The 15,691-nt window shown below is 36.3% G+C and overlaps 1 pseudogene across 1 annotated transcript; it reads right to left on the reverse strand.

The window, feature by feature from the left end:
• Positions 1–9,077: 9,077 nt before the first annotated feature.
• Positions 9,078–15,499, reverse strand: LOC143639265 (thioredoxin domain-containing protein 17 pseudogene; annotated as a pseudogene). Its single transcript, XR_013154672.1, has 2 exons — positions 15,465–15,499; positions 9,078–9,776 (listed from the first exon to the last, which is right to left on the reverse strand). The product of XR_013154672.1 is annotated as a thioredoxin domain-containing protein 17 pseudogene (transcript).
• Positions 15,500–15,691: the final 192 nt, after the last annotated feature.

Consider the following 15,691-nt stretch of genomic DNA (forward strand, 5'->3'; position numbering starts at 1 on the left):
CTGGAATCCAGAGCATTTCCTGTTGTAATGTTTCTTCCAGACTTAGAGAGTCTGTACTTGCCACGTAGCATGTGCACTCCATATATATACTTCAACAGTGAAACAGAGATGCATACACCATCTACCACTGTTAGAGACCCAGGCACATGCAGAGACATACAGATACACATATGATCACAGATTCTCACAGATGCAGTCAGAGGCATGGAATAGCACACAGAATGAATCATCCACTTGCAGAGATACAGATGTACACCAGGACATTGAAGGACCCACGAAATTACCCCCTTACAGCTCAGGGATCCATGTAGATACTGAAGAATAGTTACAGAGCGAATCATCCAGCCAATTTCCCGTTGAAAAACTGTTCTCTTTCAGTCTTATATTTTTGTATAAACAGAAGCACAGCAGAGCATCATGTATAAACACACACATTCATAGAAGAGTACACAATCATATACAGTCCCAAATATTCAAAGTCAGAGAATCACACATAACCATTTTTTTCTTTTTGCTCAAAGTGCAAAAGGAGCCAAACTTCCACTGGCCCCCAAATGACAGGCATGCTGCTCCTCTGGCGCTCCCCTCTCTGTGAAGGCACTGCCAAGGACTTGAGCCAGAAACCTGACTGCTAGGAACTAGACAGAAATAATCTGAAAAATCAGATAAGAATTTTTCCCTTGAGAAATAGAAAATGACAAAAATGATATAGAAAAAATACAGAAATTGAAAAGACCACTAAGTATTAATGAAATTGAAATGGTAGTCAAGGAACTCCCATCCCACCTCCAATCCAAGCCCAGATGGTTTTATAGGTGCATTGTGCCAGACTCTCCAAGAAGCTCTTTTATTTTTTATTTATTTTATAGGATGCTGGGGATCAAACCTAGTACCTCATGTATGCTAGGCAAGCACTAAGCTACATCCTTAGCCAACTTCCTTCTTATGGAAGTTATTCCAGAAAATAGAAGAGGAGAGAAAGCTGCCTGGCTCATTTTATTAGTCTAGTACAATCTTGGAATGTTGATTCTAAAACCAGATCAGGACAATAAAAGAAAATAAAATTATAGGTTCATTTCTCTTATAAATATAAATGTGAAAATCTCAAATGAAATATTAAATTATAGAACCCAACAGTATGTTAAAAATATAAGATGATCAAATGGAATTTAGTTCAAAAATTAAAGGAGAATTAGTTCAATCTTAGAAAATCTATCAGTGTAATTCATCACATTTTTGGTTATCTCAATTAATGTAGAAAAATCATCATACACCTATAAACAATAAATCATTAGTAAATTAGGAGGCCAATTTCATAAATTGGTTAAGGTTATGTACTCGAAATTTACATCATACTTCATATTAAATGAAGAAATGTTAGATGTATTTCCTTGAAGATCAAGAAAAAAACTAGATATTTACTTTCACCAATAACTGTTTAATATAGAACTGAAAGTTTTGGTCAAGACTATATGGGGAGGGCTGGGGATGTGGCTCAAGCGGTAGCACGCTCGCCTGGCATGCGTGCGGCCCGGGTTCGATCCTCAGCACCACATACAGACAAAGATGTTGTATCCGCCAAACACTAAGAAATAAATATTAAAATTCTCTCTCTCTCAAAAAAAAAAGACTATATGGAGAGAAGGGCTGGGGATGTGGCTCAAGCGATAACGTGCTTGCCTGGCATGCCCAGGGCACTGGGTTCGATCCTCAGCACCACATAAAAATTAAATAAAGATGTTGTGTCCACCGAAAACTGAAAAATAAATATATTTTTTTAAAATTCTCTCTCTCTCTCTCTCTCTCAAAAAAAAAAAAGACTATATGGGGAGAAAAAGAAATGAGAGATGTGAGGGCTAGAAGAAAATATATTAAAAATGATTCAACAGACATTATTAGAAGGTTGCCAGATATAAAATCAACTTATAAAAATCAATAATATGAGCCAGCATGGTGTCACATGCCTGTAATCCCAGCTACTCAGGAGGCAAAAGCAGGAGAATTGCAAGTTTGAGGCAAGCTTTGGTAGCTTAGTGAGATCCTATCTCAAAATAAAATAAAAAGGTCTGGAGGTATAGTTCAGTTGTAGAGCACCCCTTGATTTAATCTCTAGCACCACCACCACCAAAAAAAAAATCAATAACATTTTTTTACTTTAGTAAAAAACAATTAGGAAAATGTAATAAAAAATAATACACTTAAGTAGGGAGTGGTGGTACATGCCTGTAATCTCAGCTACTTGGGAGACTGAGGCAGGATGATGGCAAACTCACAGCCAACTGTTTCAAAATGAAAAAAAAAAGGCATAGTGATATAGCTCAGTGATAGAGAGGCCCCAATTCAATCCCCAGTACTGCCAAAGGAAAGAAAAAGACACTTAAGATTAATCACGCTGGCATGGTGGCGCATGCCTGTAATCCTAGTGGCTTGGGAAGCTGAGACAGGAGGATCCTGAGTTCAAAGGCAGCCTCAGCAATGGCAAGGTACTAAACAAGTCAGTGAGACCCTGTCTCTAAATAAAATACAAAGTAGGGCTGGGGATGTGGCTCAGTGGTTGAGTGCCCCTGAGTTCAATCCCTGGTACAAAAAAAAAGATTGATCACTAGTTCAAAATATGACCTTTTTTTTTTTTGTTGTCCTGGGGATCAAATCCAGGCCTCTTACTTTACCACTGAGCTATAATCCTAGTCCTTAACTTTTCTGGATGTCAGGATAACTATAAAAACAAATGTGAGAAGAGGCTACACAGCAAAAAGCTTTTAATATGTAATATGTATATATAAAGAAAATTTTAAAAATAATATGACAAATCTTTCCTATCAATAAATACAAATGGTCTTAGCTCATGTTTAAAAATATTTTCTCATTGGATCACCAAGCAAAACCCAACTGCTATATTCAAGCATGTTAACTAGGGCCGAGGATGTGGCTCAATAGTAGACCACTTGCCTAGCATATGCAAGGCTCAGGATTTAATCTCTAGCAATATATCAATATCTATCTATCTATATAGAGATAATCAACTAAAATAAATTGATTCCAAAAGGTTAAAAATAGAAGAATGGGTTGATACAATGGTGCACTGTAATCCCGGTTACTTGGGAGGCTGAGGCAGGAAGATTGAAAATTTGAGTTCTGGACAAGTTAGCAAGATGCTGTCTCAAAATTAAAAAAAAAAGGCTGGAGATGTGGCTCAGTGATATAACACCTCTTGGTTCAATCCTCCATATCAGAAAAAAAAAAGAAAAAAGAATGGGTACCAGGTACCATGGGGCAAGTACCAGCAGCAATGGAGGCTGAAGCAGGAGAATTGCTAGTTCAAAGCCAGCCTCAGCTACTTAGTGAAGCCCTAAGCAATTCAGTGAGACCCTGTCTCTAAATAAAATATAAAAAGGGCTGGGGATGTGGCTTAGTGGTTAAGTGCCCCTGGGTTCAGTCCCTGGTTTTAAAAAGGAAAAAAAAATAATGGGCAAAGATGTACAAGACAAATGTAAATGAAGAAAGCAAATAATGCAATCTTAATATCAGACAAGTTAGGAACTCAGAAGAAAAAGCACTGATTTATTGTGAAACTCACAAAAAAACAAGGAAAGACTGGGAAACTGTCACTTATTGAAGCAGACATGATCATTAAATGCAATATGGTATCTTGAATTTGAGCCTGGGATAGAAAAAGAATGCAGTGGAATAACTGATGAAATCTGAAAAAATGTGGACATTTTAGTTAATAGCAATATACCAGTGTCAATATCTTAGTTTTGACAAATGTAGTTATACATGATGTTAACAGAAGGGAAAACTAGGTGAAGGGTATATGGAAATTCTGTATTACCTCTGTAAGTTTCTTATGAATATATTTTTTAAAATAAAAGGTTGTTTCAAAAACACATTAATTGTGACAAAGAAGGGCAAAATTTACAATGAAGATATAAAATTTTGAATAGTCTTGAACCAAATAACATAGCAACTGTCAACGAAATTAAAATGATGAGATACAGAGGACCACAGATAGTAAATTGAAACACACTAAAACCAAGAGAAATTTAACTCACCTTTTTCATTCCAGGACAGATTAAAGGAATAGAAAATCCAGTAACAACATAGAAAACTTAAACAACAAAGTCAATATTAGGCCAAGAATAAAAAATCTCAATAAATTCCAAAAAGTAAACAGAAGATATTTTTCTCTAATCACTACTGGAAAAAATAGAAGTTGATATAAATGGATCTTTTTTTTTTTTTTTGAGAGAGAGAGAGAGAGAGAGAGAGAGAGAGAGAGAGAGAGAGAATTTTTAATATTTATTTTAGTTTTCGACAGACATAACATCTTTGTTTGTATGTGGTGCTGAGGATCGAACCCGGGCCAGACGCATGCCAGGCGAGCGCGCTACCACTTGAGCCACATCCCCAGCCCATGGATCTTTTTTTGACTTTGCAAAAACTCAAACAACTATTGGATCAAAGAAGAAACTCAAGCCAAAATTGCTCAATTTTCAGACAATAGTGGTATTGAAAAACTACATATCCAGAATCTATGGTACAGTGAAAGCAGTGATCAGAGGAAAGTTTATAGCCTTAAAATACTTATATGAAAAACATGGAAAAAAGTAAATGAATAAACATTAGACTCAAAGAGTTAGACAAAAAAAAAAAAATTCTAGCAGCTTGGGAGGCTGAGGCAGGAGGATCATGAGTTCAAAGCCAGCCTCAGCAAAAGAGAGGTGCTAAGCAACTCAGTGAGACCCTGTCCCTAAATAAAATACAAAATAGGGCTGGGGATGTGGCTCAGTGCTTGATTGGCCCTGAATTCAATCCCTGTACCCAAAATTAATTAATTAATTCAAAGAGAGCAGAAGGAAAGAATTAACCAAGATAAAAACTTGAATCAAAGAGTAAGAGAACATCTAGATAACAGAGGATGAATGAATAAATGTACTGATTCTGTGAAAAAGAAATATATAAGCTCTTAGATAATGAGGTCCAGAAAAGAAAAAGAAAAGCACCAATATACAAAATAAGAAATTAATAGATGAACAGAACTATAGCAAGAGGACTTTTAAACATCAAAAAAGACTTCACACAACTCTACACAAATGGTTTTAAAGACCTAGGAGAAATGGATAATGTAGTAGAAAATATAACTGACCCTAAAAGAGAAAATTCCAAACAGAACCATTTCCTTGGAAGAAATAGAGAAAGATTTAAGGAGCTATGCACCTCCTAAAAGTATTAGACCAAGATCTTTTCACAAGGGGAAGTTCATTAATATCAAACAACAGATAATCCCAATGCTATTTTTAAATTTTTAGATCTCAATGCTATTTTTATTTTCTGAGCCTAAAGGAACATTTTGTGTAGTGCTGGGGACCAAACCCAGGACCTCATGCATGCTAGGAAAGCAATCTAAACACATTAAAATCTTTTTATGAAGTGAGTATAATACTGATGCCAAGATCTGACACAGATTCTACAAGAAGCCAGGTACAATGGTACATGCCTGAGATCCCAGTAACTTGGGAGGCTGAATCACAGGTTCAAGGCCAGCTTCAGCAATTTAGCAAGACCCTAAGCTGGGGCTGGGGTTGTGGCTCAGCGGTAGAGCGCTTGCCTTGCACATGTGGGGCCCTGGGTTCGATCCTCAGCACCACATAAAAATAATTGAAATAGAGGTATTGTGTCCAATTACAGCTGAAAAAAAAAAGACCCTCAGCAACTTAGCAAAAACCTGTCTCAAAATAAAAAGTAAAAAGGACTGGGTATGTAGCTCAGTGATATAGTGCTCTTGGTTTAAATTACCACTACCAAGAGGAAAAAATAGAATATATCAGAAAAAGAAAACTATATAAATTAATCCTTACTTATGAATCCTGATGTAAGGACTAAGGACTATGTGGAGTTTATTCCAAGAATGTAAGAATCACTCAATATTAGGAAATCCATTAATACATATTATTAAATCTAAGTAGAAAAATAATATCAGCATCTCTAGAGATGTCAAAGATTTGTTTGACAAAACTCAATATTATTCTTTTAAAGGAACTTTCAATAAAAGAAATATATCGCTTCTTCTTCATATGATGTTTTATCTCTTTCTTTCTGTTGATAGATTCATAGATTTCCCAAATTCAGCATTTAACTTAAGCAGGAAATACTCCCAGCATTTATATGTTAAAATCAGAATTCAGGTAATGGTATTTACTTACTTTCTCTACTATAAATTTAACATTGTATTGGAGGTAGTAATCATTGCAATTAGAAAAAGAATAAATTAAAAGTATATAATTGGAATGGAGGAGACAAAGCTATTACTATTTATATGATAAGATTATAGAGCCAGAAAACTCAAATGAACCAATAGAAAAACTACTACAAATGAGAAAAAAATCAATAAGGTAGCAAGATATAAAATTAATATATAGAAATCATCTATTTAGAAGATGTATAAAAGGAAAGGCTATATTTATTAAAGAAGAAAGATATAAAAACTAGAAACCTTAAAAAGAAATGTCTAGCTGGGTGTGGTAGAACACACCTGTAATCCAAGACTCTTAGGACGATGAAGCAGGAGGATTACAAGTTTGAGACCAGCCTAGGCAACTCAGTGACACCCTGTCCAAAATAAAAAGGGATGGGGATGTGGCTCAATGGTAGGAGTGCTTGCCTAGTATGTGCAAGGTCCTAGGTTCAATCCCCAGCACTGTCAAAAGAAAAAAATAATGTCTCAAATCTTTGTGAGAAATATTTATATCACCCTAAAGAAAAATGTAGAGGTACTCCATGTTCTTATAAAAATTCAAAATCATAAAGATGTCAAATTAGTTGCTTTTTTTTTTTTTTTGAGATGGGATCTTACTATGTTGCCCAGGCTAGTCTCAAACTCCTGGGCTCAAGTGATGCTCCTAACTCAGCCTTCCAAGTAGCTGGGACTACAGGTACATCACTGTGCCTGTTCAAATTAATTTATAAATTCAGTGTAAGCCCATTAAAAATATTTACTTTTTCTGAAATTAGAAAAGCTAATTTTAATGTTGATAAGGGAAAATAATAAGGGGCTGGGGATGTAGCTCAGTGGTGGACTGCTTACTTAGAAATACATTACTCCAGTAATACATAACACACACACAAAGCAAGCATGGTCAGGATATCTCTGAAAGGAAGAACAATGATAGGGGATTCCTGCCATCCATAATAATGATTCATTAAAAAAAATAAACCTGTCTTTGTTGATTTCAACTGGGTTAGCTGGCATGTGCCTGCACTTGGTTGGTGGCTTGGCCAGAAGTAGATTGCTATAGGATGCATCAGCTGGGATGACCAAGTTCATTTTATTTATTTATTTTAGTTTTAGGTGGACACAATATCTTTATTTTTATGTGGTACTGAGGATTGAACCCAGTGCCTCATGCATGCTAGGTGAGTACTCTACCACTGCTCTACCCCAGCCCCCAAGTTCATTTTTACAAGTCTCTCAGAGTCCTCCAGTAGGCTAGCGTGGGTATATATGGCTGTGGTGGAGGTCCAAGAGAAGAAGCAGAACATGTAAGAAGTTTTTTTCTAAGTCTGTGCTTATAGCAAGTTTTCTACTATCCTGTTAGTTAAAGCAAGTCACATGGCCAGACAGTGTGCAAGGGTACCATGAAAGGTTGTGGATACAGAGATAAATGATTCTGTGAAATCACTGTGACTAAAAATCTGGAGGTGGTATATGCCTGTAGCCTAATCTACTTGGGAGGATGAGGAAGGAGGGTTGCTGCTTGAGCCCAGGAGTTCAAGGTCAGCCTGGACAACATAGTAAGACCTAATTTTGAAGGGAGAAAGGAAGGAATGAAGGAAGAAGGAAAGAAGGATAAAAGGAAGGAAAGACTAAGAAAGAGACAGAGAAAAATAATTAAGAAAGGACAATAGAAAGGAAGAAATAAACTAAAAGAGAAAGAAAAATTGGAAAGGGCAAAAGAAAGAAAAGATTTACATTTGTTTAGATATAATTTACTTGGAAAAAAATCTATTAGCAAAGTCAAAATAATGACAAACTGGAAAAAATTCCAAAAACTGATACTACTGACAAAGATGTGATATCTTTAATTATACAACAAGGTTCTAGACATCAAAGAAAGGCCAACAATCCAACAGAAAAAAGAGAGATGATAAAAAGTTAATTCATAGTAAAAGATATAAAGATAATCCTTAAACAAATGAAAATATATTCAACTTTACTCATAATAAGAGAAATACAAGTTAAAACTACACTGAGATACCATTTCTCACTTATCACATTGTCAAAAACCTCAGTCTAACAATATACCTCCTTGCTTGTAAGGCTGTGGTGAAACAGATACACCCACACATTGCTGGTAGAAATGCAAAAGGATACACCACCTATGGAGTTCAAATTTAGCAATATCTACTAAAATTATAAATGTAATTTTGGGGATTTATCCTATGGAAATATCTGCATATGTATGCAATATCTATTCACTGTAATACCAAAAACTAAAAGCACCCCAACCATGTATCAGTCAGGGACCACAGTCATTAAATAAGAGTGTACATCCACATAATTTAAGACTCTAAGACAGTCATCTATGTACTGTTATAAGTGGCTTTCAAAATAGTGAAAATGCTCTAATGCTCTGATGTGGAAAAACCTCCAGGTGTATTATTAAGTGAAAAGGCAACATATATAACCATATGGAGAGTATGGTACTTTGTGTAAGGGGGTGGTAGAATAGCTATATACATTTATAGTGTTTGTAACTACAGAAACATTGGAAAGAGAAAACAAATGAACAAAACTGATACCAAAGGATGTTTTTATATTGGGGGGGTGTCAACTGAGTGGACAGGGGTAAGTGAAATGTTTCAAAGCACAACTTTATTTTAATAGCATTCTTTATTGTTTAGACAAAAGCTAATTTTGGCTTCACCATTTATTTATTGCTAAAATAAATTCAAAGCAAGTATGTAGTCTCTTTTATACTAGAGCAAACCAGGAAATCAAGACACAATTGCCATCATCAAATATTTTTTTTTTTTGATACTGGGGAATGAACCTAGGGTGGCTTAAGCATTGAGCCACATCCCCAATCCTTCCTTTTGATCTTTTATTTTGAAAGGCAGTCTCGCTAAATACCTAGGGCTTCACTAATTTGCTGATACAGGTCTTGAATTTACAATCCTCCTGCCTCAACCTCCTGAGCCACTGGGATTATAGGCATGTGTCACCATACCTGGCTCTCCCATCATCTTCCATCTCTACCATCATCTTCTAGACAACAACATGTCCATAAGTTTGGCCTGAAGAAACTCAGATTCTACCAGTTTTTGAGGCATTTCATATTTAATTAGTGTAGGCACTGCAGGTACTTTCAATTGTTTTCTGAAATCATCATTTGGATCTCTCCAGTAAGATTTTTCTCTTGGCAGTGGGTGAAAATACATCCTTCACTAATATGCTTCAGCCCCTCTTGAACAACTGGTTCAGCCTGCACACAGTAGGGATACTAGCTTTTCCCTTCAGGGTCCTTAGGGGAAAATGGTAAAGTAGGAGAAAATGGTCTTGTCTGTTGTGCTGCTTCACAGCCTGATTGAATTCCTCAAAACACAACATGCTCACTTCCTTGTAGGTAGACATGAATACTGTGCATTGCATGGTGCTGGAAGAGCCTTCTTTCAAAGCATAATTTTAAAATACTTTGATATTCAGTCCAGTTACTCAGGAGGGTGAGGCAGAAAGTTCACAAGTTTGAGGTCAGCCTGGGCAGTTTAGCAAGACCTGTCTCAAAATTAAAAAACAAAAAAATTAAAAAAAAAACAGGAATGGGGATGTAGCTTAGTAGTAAAGTGCTCCTGAGTTCAAACTTCAGTACCTAAATAAATAAATATTGAATAGTTTTGATATTGAAACTATATGTATATTAGCTATAGAAAATATATAAAAACAAAACACAATAGTAACCAAAACTCTAAAGAAAATATAAATTAATATAAAATAATTCTAAAGAGAAAACCTTAAACTTAAAGAATACAGAAGAAGACATGCTGAACAAATTAGGAGATATTCCATGCTCTTGGATGGAATCAGTTAATATTACAATGCTGTCAACTTCCCCAAATTAATTTATAAATTCAGTGTGATCCCCATCAAAATCTCACTTGCATTTTTTAAGACCTTGATAGATTTGATTTAAAACTTATGTGATGATATAATGAAGATAATCTTAAAAAAAGACTAAAGAGAAAAAAAAACACCCTATCAGATGTTAAGATACATTATAAAACATTAAAACCAATGTGGCATTAGTGCAAGACTAGACATAGACACACTTATACATATCAAAATATGGATATGATAAAGTTGGCATGGCAAATCAATGGGAAAAGGAGGAATTTTTAGTATTTGATGATGGAAAATTTGGCTTACTGTGTGAAAAAAAAAAAAAACTATCTTCACCTATCACCACTTGTAAGAATGAATTCTAGCTGGGTGTGGTGGTGCATGCCTGTAAACCCAGTGGCTTCGAAGGCTGAGGCAGTAGGATCAAGAGTTCAAAGCCAGCCTCAGCAATGGCTAGGCACTAAGAAACTCAGTGATACCTTGTATCTAAATAAAATACAAAAATAGGGATGGGGATGTGGCTCAGTGGTTCAGTGCCCCTGTGTTCAATCCCTGGTACAAAAAATAAATAAGTAAAAAAGAATGGATTATGGATTCTAGATGGATTAAGGCCTATATTTGAAAGGTGATACTATGAAATTAATGGAAAAAAGGAGGAGAATATCTTTTTGAGTTAGGAAGGGTAAGCACTTTAAAAATAAAATCCCCAGGGCTGGTGATATGGCTCAGTAGTAGAGTGCTTGCCTAGCATGTGCAAGGCACTAGGTTCAATCTCCAGCACCAAATAAATAAATAAATAAATAAATTCTCTAAACCTCAAACTACAAAGTGAAACTTGTAATCCCAACTACTAAGGAAGCTCAACAGAAAGACTGTAAATTCAAGGCCAGACTAGACAACTTAGTGAGACCTGTCTCAAACAAAAAATTAAAAAAGCACTGGAGACATAGCTCAGTGGTTAAACACCCCTGGAGTCAATGCCCAGTACTGTAAAAACAAGTAAGCAAACAGCCAAACAAAACAAAAGAAAAAGCCCACAAAGGGAATAAAATCTGATGAATTTTATTTCATCAAAATTAACAATTTCTGTTCAAAGAAGTCTAACATTTTCAAAGTTACAACAGAATATTTACAATGTCTGAATCTGATTAATAGCTAGACTCTGTTAGAAACTCTAGTAAATCAAAAGGAAATCCATAGGAAAGATAGGAACTTCAACATAAAATATGAGCTATTAAGCAAGCAATTTACAGAACAGGTGTTTAACACACATATGAAAGGATGCTAAAAATGCATTAGTATACAAAGAAATATAAGCTAAACCAAAATACTGAGTCACACCTGTTAGCCTGGCAAATACTAGAAAGCTGGAAAACATCAAATCTTAATGAGGATGCAGGCATACAGAAATCCTTATATGTGGTCAAAGTATGGGACTGGTACAGCCATCCTGGAGAACCATTTAGAAGAATTGGTGTCCAATGTGAAACTAAATATATATGTACACTTTAGGATACAATCATTCTGCTCTTGGGTGTATGTTCCAAAACAAATTCTCTCTTGGCACAGTGACATTCACCTATAATCCCAGCTACTTATGAGGGTGAGGCAGGAGTATTCCAAGTTCAAGGCCACCCTTGTCACAGTGAGTCCCTGTCTCAAAACAAAATGAAAAAAAAAAAAAAGGAGAGGGGATTTGGGATGCAGCTTAGTGGTAGAGTGTTTGTCTAGTATGTATTAGGTCCTAGGCTCAAGTAAGCAAACAGACAAAAGAAAAAAACCCTTATTGCAAAACAAATCCTCATACAGGTCAATAAGGGGACATGTACAAGGATGTTCATTGAAGTATTATTTGTACCATTGGGGAGCTAGAGACAATCATGCTGTCCATTGAATATTTAGGGGAAATGCAGCAAAAGCGCACTAGTTACCATGAGGAGGTAGAAGCAAGGGATTAGAAGTATACATAAAAACAGAAGAATGGATGAAAAAAGCAACAGAATGAGATATCATTACTTAAAATAAAATATACAAACACAAAGCATCATCAAGGAACAACTTGATATTATGTGCCTCCTGAGGTGATACAATATGAAATAAAGGATATTTTCTATGTATTCCTCTTGCTGAAAACATTTAATCTGAATCTAACCATATTGAAAGAAAGCATGATCCCAGAATGTGGGACATTATACATAACAATGAGCCTGCAAGATAATCTCAATTTGAGGCCAGCTTGAGCAACTCAGTGAGACCCTGTTTCACAGTGCAATAAAAAGGATTGGGGATGTAGTTTGTGGTAGAGCACTTGCATAGAGTGTGTAAGGCCCTGGGTTCAATTCCCATATTGAAGAAAAAGGAAAGGAAAAGTACAACTATCCTGGACTCCTCAAAAATATCAATGTCATTTGAAACACACAAAAAATATAGGGAGGAGAAAGCCAGGTGTGGTAGCACATGCCTGTAATCCCAGCAATTTATGAGGCTGAGGCAGGAGGATCACAAATTTGAGGTCAGCCTCAACAGCTTTAGCAAGATTCTCAGCAACTTGGTGAGACCTTGTCTCAAAATAAAAAATAAAAAGGGCTGAAGATGTAGCTCAATAGTAAAATGCCCATGAGTTCAATCCCCAGTATACTCCCTGAAATAGGGGGGGTGGTGTACAATAAAAACCCCACAAAGATATAGGGGTCTGAGCTAAACTCAGAGCCCTTGGCTATATTTGATATTACTAAATAACTGCTAAATTTTCTTAAGTGTGATAGTGGTATTGTGATTATGTAGAATATTTGGCAAAATAGTAAGGGCACATGGGCTTTCATTATACTTTTCTTCTAACTGTCCTGAATTTTGAAAAATTAAAAATTTGAGGAAATATATGCATCTAAAACAATACATCTATTGCAAGGTGGCAAATGTAAAGATATGCATAAAATACCTTAGAATGACTGTGTATAGGAGGGAAATGAAAGTGGGAAGTAGAGATGAAAGTGATTTTAAGTAAAAACAGAAATCTTTCATTAAAATAATACATATTCATCAAATAAATGGAAAACACCGAAATGCACAAGGAAGAAAATTAAATTCACTGATAATCTCATTTTCTCCATCAGTAGTTCTCAAAATGTGGTACCTCGACTAGCAACAATAACAGCTTCTTCTTCATCGCCGTTGTCGTCCTCCTCCTCCTCCTCCTCATCATCATCACTACCACCATGCTTGGGAACTTGTTAGAAACGCAAATTCCTGGGTCCTAAACCCCCTAAACCAGACTTACTGAACCAAAACTCTGGGCCCAGTAATCAGTATTTTAACAAGACCTTCCAGTGATTCTGATTCTAGCCAAAGTTAGAGAAATAGTGATCTAGATTCAAACTATTATTAACACTTTGTTGTAGATCCTTTGAGTCATTTGAAAAAAATATTATTTGAGGCATTCAAATAAGTATAGAGAATAATGCAACACACACCCATGTACCTACTACTCAGCTCAGAAGATAAAATATTAGACAAAACAGTTGAAGTCTCCTGTGCATTTCTCTCTTTCTGTTCCTATTTTCTTCTCCAGAAGTAATCACCATTCTGTTTTTGGTATTTCTATTTTAAAAATACTGTTTCAACAACTTGGGAGACTGAGGCATCAGAACTACAAGTTTGAGGTCAGCCGGGGCAACTTAGTGAGACCTTGCCTCAAAACAGAAAATAAGGTCTAGGGATGTAGTTCAGTGGTGGAGTACCCCTTGTTCAATCCCCTGTACTCCCCCCCCCCCAAATATGTGTCTACATAATCTATAAACAGCATAGTACATTATTTGAGATTTAAAACTCTATGCAAAGTAGTTTCATACTTTGTGTATTCTTCTGCAACTTGTATTTATCTTGGCATTATTTTTGAAATTTATCTGGGTTCATGCATGCAACTCTTACTCATTCGTTGTGTATGTATTTTTTTGAGACAGATTCTTTCTCTGTTGCCTATGTTGGCCTGGAACTGGTGATCCTCCTGCCTCAACCTGATTCATTCATTTTCAGTGTTGTATAGTATTGTGTTGTATGGCTATAGTAAAATTTCTTTATTCATTCTCCTATTGGTGACATTCAAATTTTTTTTTCTCCACTACAACAGTTCTGCAAAGATTACGCTTGCACATGCCTTCTTGAGCATATGTATAAGAATTTCTTCAGGATTTAACGTCTACCTATCTCCAACAGGAGAACTGTTGGATCCCAGAGCCATCTTCAACTATTCACGGCAATTTGTAATTGTTTTCTGAAGCAATAGTACCAATTTTTACTCCTATCAAAGATTTGATTACATTTGTTCTCTACTGCATTTTCTGTGTACTAAGGATTTTGTTTAAAAAGTCCTTCCCCAAACCAGGTACAGTAGTGCAGGCCTATAATCACAGCTACTCAGAAGGCTGAAGCAGGAGGACCTATAAATCTGAGGTCAGCTTAGGCAACTTGGTGAGAACTTGGGTCAAAATAAAAATAAAAAGGGTTGGTGGTATTGCTCAGTAGTAGAGTGCCCCTGGGTTCCATTTCTAGTACCACTCCCCTCAAAAAACACTTCCCCAGTTATAGGCCACAAAGGTATTTTCCTGCACATTTTATATTAGCTTTATAGTTTTACCTTCTTATTTGCAGTCCACCTTCTTATGTAGAATAAGTAGAGATCTAGGTTTTTTTTTGGTGAGTTAAATTTCCCAATGCTATCTATTAAACTGTTCATTTTCCAATGATTAGAGATATAGGCTTTAAACTCACCCGTTTTGTCAAATTTGCTGAAACCAACCTTGTACCCATTTTGTGCTAGGTATGATTGAGAACCAGAAGACATATGGTCCCTAATCTCAGGGAGTTCACTCTACTGTGGAGATATAGTCACATAAACAACTACAGTACAATATTCAGTGAGGTGTTAGGTTAACAGTTATATACAAAGTGCTCTGGGTTTTTACTCAACTGTGAAAGTTCATAGCAACTTCACAGAAGTGATAGGAGTTAGGTCTTTCAAAAAACTGAATTTGCAAATGCGGGAGAAATGTGAAGGTGGCCAGGGCTAGTTTGGTGTCCAAAGGAATTTTTATGCCTCTATGGGGAGAGGTTAGAAGTCTTTCATGGATATAGGGCTAGTGAGTGAGATTAGCATGTGCTAAGGGGTAGGAGGGCTGAGGAAGCCATTCTCAGCAGATGTGCTTAAAGCGTAGGAACATACCCTCCGGGTAAAGCCCCACCTACCCTCTGCCCCCTCCGGAGGCCTAGATTAGAGGAAGAGGAGGGGCTGGAATTAGATTACCAAGGAAAAGCCATTTTCAGACTATTTACTGTTTTTAGGTGGTATACCCACTCTCCAACCACGTCAGGTGCTCCTCGAAATGGTTTCTGAAAAAAACAAAACAAAACCTTACTTGGTCCCACTTCAGAGACACAAATTCATTCCTTCCGCAAATGCTGCTCCGCAATTCAGGGAAGGAGGGAGGAGGGTCAGCATATGGGTGGGAGAAGCTTCCAAGTTATTCCTGGCTCCTTCTCAGGCAGAGCCTGGCCACGGATATGAGCTTCTGCAGAAAGTCC

The sequence above is a fragment of the Callospermophilus lateralis genome, chromosome X (assembly GCF_048772815.1).
Source record: "Callospermophilus lateralis isolate mCalLat2 chromosome X, mCalLat2.hap1, whole genome shotgun sequence".
NCBI classification, from domain to species: Eukaryota; Metazoa; Chordata; class Mammalia; order Rodentia; family Sciuridae; genus Callospermophilus; species Callospermophilus lateralis.